Genomic DNA, 5,975 nt, shown 5'->3' with positions numbered 1-5,975 from the left:
ACCAATCGCTTCCATTCGCCCTGAACGTTTAGCATCCTCAGGTCCCCTTCTACTGCAAAAAGCCATTGTGAACGCGGTCTTCCACGAAGTCTACGGTCTCTACCGGGTTCTCTTTACTATCTTCGCTTGACACTCTTCCGGCATACGAACAATGTATCTAGCCCACCTACGTTGCCCTACGTATATCACATTTAGCAGTTATTATGAAAAGCATATACTGATGCACTAGAAAATTTGTAGATCAAATATAAAAAGTGGTGATGGAGGCATTGATAAATGCCAGCCCGTCGGGCGGCGGTGACTTTTCCTGTTGGTGTCTATGGCATTGATCTGAAACATGAAGTCAAAACATTTTCTTAGACTTATGCATTTCTGAATGCTTTTCGACAGCTAGAATAGATTCTACTACATATTACCTTTTCGGAATCCGGATTAAACATCCTACAGTGTTTGGGTCACATTGACCCAGATTTGACTTCAATATTTTAAGCATTTTCCAGCCTAATTCACCTCAGATTGTTGATCAGGCATACCTGCATCCTGTAATTGTCGGAGGAAGAATCGTGGCCTACTATTTCAGAAATGACGAAGGTCGAATGCAGTCAATATTTCTACCAGGGTTCGCAATGCTCACTCAATCTCAGAAGCACAGGATGATCTCTCGCGAAAACTTTCGGGGAGAAATCGCTTTTCGGGAAAGAAAAACAGTCTAGAGAGTGATAACCATTTTTCGCTCACTTCGGTTGCCGCGGAAAGTTGGTTTGCTCGTTTCCTTTCATATCCGAGCTTTTTCGGTGCCATCAGCAATGCAAACAGTAGTAGCCTTTGTGGTACAAGTAACCGGTTACCAACATGCAGATAGCGTGGTGGTATGACTAGAATCAGGCTTGTGAAATGTCATCTGCGTGTCATTTGTCATCATAACGCTTGAGTAGGGCTACATTTTCGTCCAAGGGTACATTGTTCTAAACATAACATCTGAGGCTGGAGAGTGAAAACTTTCCAAAATGTCACGTGTCATTTGACATAATGTCATTTGAATGACATTTTGCCTCCCACGCCCCAGATTACATATTTACAGCAATGCCTTATTAGACAAAGTTGTAGGCACATTTAAAGGCTATAAGTTCGACATACCTCAGAAACCGATAGCTAACTTCTGAACAAGTTCTGGAAAAATTATACAAACGAATGCAAATGACATTTTACAACACTGACTAGAATGTACGTATCCCCTTTGGCTATTATTGTTGATATTCTGGGTTCGAGTTCCACCGTGGACATAAATTTTTTATAATTGTCCAGTGAAAATTCTCGCGAAAAGTGAGTGAGAGGTAAACTGCCGAGCTAAACTGGGCGCCATATACAGATAAGTCTGACTTGCGGTTAGCGGCAGTAAAAGTGATAACACTTTGACACTTGTCATAAGAGGAGTTTGTACCATACCATTTAATTCCACCACTTGATTGTACCTTGACAGATACGTATTTTGACCTCAACAGTAAGGTCGTCTTCAGTGTCTTGTACTTGACATGACTTTACACTGAAGACGACCTTACTGTTGAGGTCGAAATACGTATCTGTCAAGGTACAATCAAGTGGTGGAATTAAATGGGATGATACAAACTAGTCTTATGACAAGTAAAGAATGTCTAAAAAGCGCAAAATAATTTTCTTAACAGTTGACAGATATGGCAAATCTGAGTAAAGCCAAACTTGTAGTTGTACAGCACATATTCATAACATGGGCTCTTGCTGCAAGCACCCAAAAAATTATGAAATTGTTTGGGAGTTTCTAAATTTAAAATGCGATAAATCAAAGCAAACATTTTGGCTTTATACTTTGTCAGTTAGTACATGCTTTGTGATCTGACATCATATTCCAGCGTAATGTTTGTGCCGTGTAAACTTGCTGGTCAAATAAAAACTTTCTATCATTCTCGGTAGTGCGCCACTCAATGTTGGGGAGCTGTTCCCTTACTGCAGAAAAATACAAAAATAAGAAAGAAATCAAATTCCTTTTCATTGTTTTTTTTTTCGTGGGATTAATATTGGAGCTACGAGATGAAGTCCAGGAGCAGTTACCCTACCTAAATGTAGGTAGTGTAAGTAAGTAAGTAAGCTGCATTTCTTAGCTAGTCTCGCGACAATATAGGAGTCCAAAAATGGTAAATTGACTTAAAAAGGGCGTCCACAGTTACTCTTACCGATTGTCATAAAATCCCACACATTCAAGGATATACCCTTAGATATCCCGCTAAAATTTCAGGAACTGCTGAAGGAATTTTTCAAAATCCATTCTATGATTTTTGTCTTTCTCGTATACTAAGTATACGTAAAGGCTATATCTCGGGTACTTATTCAAAAGGACGTATGTGATTTTGTAAACAAAGATTCAAACGTCAATTTGTCCGATCTGATGGCACTCCCACGCAAACCAACACCATTAACAGGTAGCCGAAGCCTCCCCCTATCTGTCTATGGTGATGGTTTGCGTGGGAGGGCAATCAGATCGGACAAATCGACGTCTGAATCTTTGTTTACAAAATCACATAGGTCCTTTTGAATAAGTACCCGAGATATGATCGTTCCAAAAACAAACTTTTTATAGAAGGCCCGGAGACCCATAGTGTTATATACCGATCGACTCAGCTCGACGAATTGAGGTGATGTCTGTGTGTATGTGTGTGTGTGTCTGTGCGCACTCACCCAAAACGAATGTCACTCATTTTTCAGGTACTTATCCTTAGCCGATTCACTCGCAACAAGTTGTATTCGACGCAGGATACTCTACCATTGTTTCCTATTGAAAATTGGTCAGATTGGACTATGGGCTCGGAAGTTATGGCCAAAATACCACTTTTTCATAGAAAAATTTAGAAAAAAATTGTTACTCATTTTTCAGGCACTTATCCTTTACCGATTGACTCGCAACAAGTTGCATTCAACGCAGAATACTCTCCCATTGCTTCCTATATTGGCCAGATCGGACTATGGGCTCACGAGTAATGGCCAAAATACTATTTCTATAATGCACGAGAAAGACACCATCGCCGCTAGGTGGATTAATCTGGGTTTTTTCCATAAATGCTGAGTAATTTCCAATGTAGAAGTTCTGGGAAATCTTTCATTTATTTATCAGAATTATAGGAAGGGGAGGAATCACGAAGAGGTAAATTGCCTCATAATTCGAATGGGAGAAATTTCCTGAATTTCTTGATAGAGTAATTGTGTGGAGTATCTGGACTGTAGGGAGCTATTCCTCATCTAAGCAGAAGAGAAGACCTCGTTAACAGCAATTGGTATGAACTAAGCATATGCGGTATTTCGAAAAATTTCGTTTCAGGTGGTTCGAAACGAAATTCCGCGGAATTTCGCGGAATTTAAGCATGGCAAAATCACATTTCTTGATTTCGTTTCGTAAAATTACAAAAATTTCGCTAGAAAAAACTAGTTCTAGAAAAAACTTCAGTTTGGAAACAAATTCAAATTTATATTTTGTGGTATTTTTTACTATTTGTACAATATTAATGCGGATTCGATCGTGTTGCTGCTGGTCATGGGACGGTAGCTAGTCCGGGAGAACGCGAAGTGAAAATAATCTCCCTCGCGTAGCAGAAATTTGTTTAACCAGTGTACAATCGATGTTGTAGATGCTGATCACGCCAGCTAGTGTGGGAGAATGCGAAGTGATAAAACTTATGTCTGCATCAAAGAGCACAGAATTATTTAGTGCAGAATCGATCGTATTGTAGAAGCTTAAACCGTCTAAGACGAATTAAGTACTGTCCATTTAATTCCACCAGTTAATTTTCGATATCTTTGCAGATACGTATTTCGACCACAACTGTGTGGTCGTCTTCAGTGTCTTGTACTTGACTCGACAAGACACTGAAGACGACCACACAGTTGTGGTCGAAATACGTATCTGCAAAGATAACGAAAATTAACTGGTGGAATTAAATGGACAGTACTTAATTCGTCTTAGACGGTTTAATACATTCCACTAAAAGTGCTTAATATATTTTTTTGTAGAAGCTTATTAAACGAAGCACATTGAATTGTGTTGGATTGATTTGAAAAACAGTTTTCGTCTTCTTGTTTTCAAATAACTTTGTTTACAATAAATATTCAGTCGCTTACCCAGGGGTTTCACATGAATTTCCTTCTCTACTAACCAACGATTCCTTTCCCGTAGCGCTCACGGAGATGCAGAGCATTCCTCGGTATTTTATAACAGCGGTTCTCAACCTGGGGTACATGTACCCCTGAGGGTACTTTCGCCGGGCCCAGGGGATACCTCGAACGAAATGCTTAATGGTGGATGAATTACAATTTTAATCAAAACTTATCGATAAAGTTTTGTATTTTTTTTATTTCTAAACTTTGTCTTGTACATAATACTCAGTGGTCCAAAATATGAGCCGTCCAAAATACCTCCTTTATCCTATGCATGGCGATCAGTAAATCATGGCCTATTGAATCCTGTCCTCCACAACCAGTACAATGGATGAAAAGATGTGGGACAAAAGATCGAAAGGGCAAAACCTCGAATGAACAAATTTAAAAAATCTTCTATGCAATCTACCGGGTCAAAACAGAATGGTTAATAATATGTCAAGAATATGATTCTTAACTAAAATCTAGAGTCTACAGATTCGAAAGCCTCCATTTGAAAGACATGAAGACTTCTTCCCGAAAAGCTCAGTTGCTTCGTTGCAAGAGAATTGGAAGCATCCTTCTGCGCTTCTCGGAGGCCTCCTTCCAATCAGCTCGGAAGCCACCATTCAAGTGACCCGGACACATTATTATAAGATGTTCAAAAACTTTCTTTTAAGATGCCCGGAAGCCAAGCTGTTTTTCTAGAAATTTCCTTTTATTTCTGCTTATTTTGAAAGCCTCGGATCTTTTCAAAGGGCTCGGAAGGGAATTTTAAACAGGCTTAACAGCCTCATTTCAAAAGGCTCGGAAGCCTCCTCTCTAGAGGCCCGGAAATCTTCTTTTGAGCTTTCTTCTTTGAACTTTCTTTTTTGAACTTTCTTTTTTTCTTTTCTCCTTCTTTTAAAAGGCTAGGGAAGCTCTTTTCAAAAGGCAGGAAGGCCTCTTTCAAGAGGCTCGAAGCCCTCCCTTAAAGAGGGTCGGAGTTCTTCTTTCAAGATGCTTGGAACCTCGAACCTAATCTCGAAAGCCTAAGAAGCCTCCTTTCAAGAGGCTCGGAAGCCTCCTTTCAAGAGGCTCAGAAGCCTCCTATCAAGAGGCTCGGAAGCCTCCTTTCAAGAGGCTCGGAAGCCTCCTTTCAAGAGGCTCGGAAGCCTCCTTTCAAGAGGCTCGGAAGCCTCCTGCCAAGAGTCTCTGAAGCCTCCTTTCAAGAGGCTCGGTAGCCTCCTTTCGAGAGGCTCGGAAGCCTCCTTTCAAGAGGCTCGGAAGCCTCCTTTCAAGAGGCTCGGAAGCCTCCTTTCAAGAGGCTCAGAGCCTCCTTTCAAGAGGCTCAGAAGCCTCCTTTCAAGAGGCTCAGAAGCCTCCTTTCAAGAGGCTCAGAAGCCTCCTTTCAAGAGGCTCAGAAGCCTCCTTTCAAGAGGCTCAGAAGCCTCCTTTCAAGAGGCTCAGAAGCCTCCTTTCAAGAGGCTCAGAAGCCTCCTTTCAAGAGGCTCAGGAAGCCTCCTTTCAAGAGGCTCAGAAGCCTCCTTTCAAGAGGCTCCGGAAGCCTCCTTCAAGAGGCTCAAGCCTCCTTTCAAGAGGCTCAGAGCCTCCTTCAAGAGGCTCAGAAGCCTCCTTTCAAGAGGCTCAGAAGCCTCCTTTCAAGAGGCTCAGAAGCCTCCTTTCAAGAGGCTCAAGCCTCCTTCAAGAGGCCTCAAGCCTCCTTTCAAGAGGCTCAGAAGCCTCCTTTCAAGAGGCTCAGAAGCCTCCTTTCAAGAGGCTCAGAAGCCTCCTTCAAGAGGCTCAGAAGCCTCCTTTCAAGAGGCCTCAAGCCTCCT

Source organism: Armigeres subalbatus, chromosome 2 (genome assembly GCF_024139115.2).
Source record: "Armigeres subalbatus isolate Guangzhou_Male chromosome 2, GZ_Asu_2, whole genome shotgun sequence".
Taxonomy (NCBI): Eukaryota; Metazoa; Arthropoda; class Insecta; order Diptera; family Culicidae; genus Armigeres; species Armigeres subalbatus.
The sequence above is the reverse complement of the archived record's forward strand: the minus strand, read 5'-3'. Positions refer to the sequence as shown.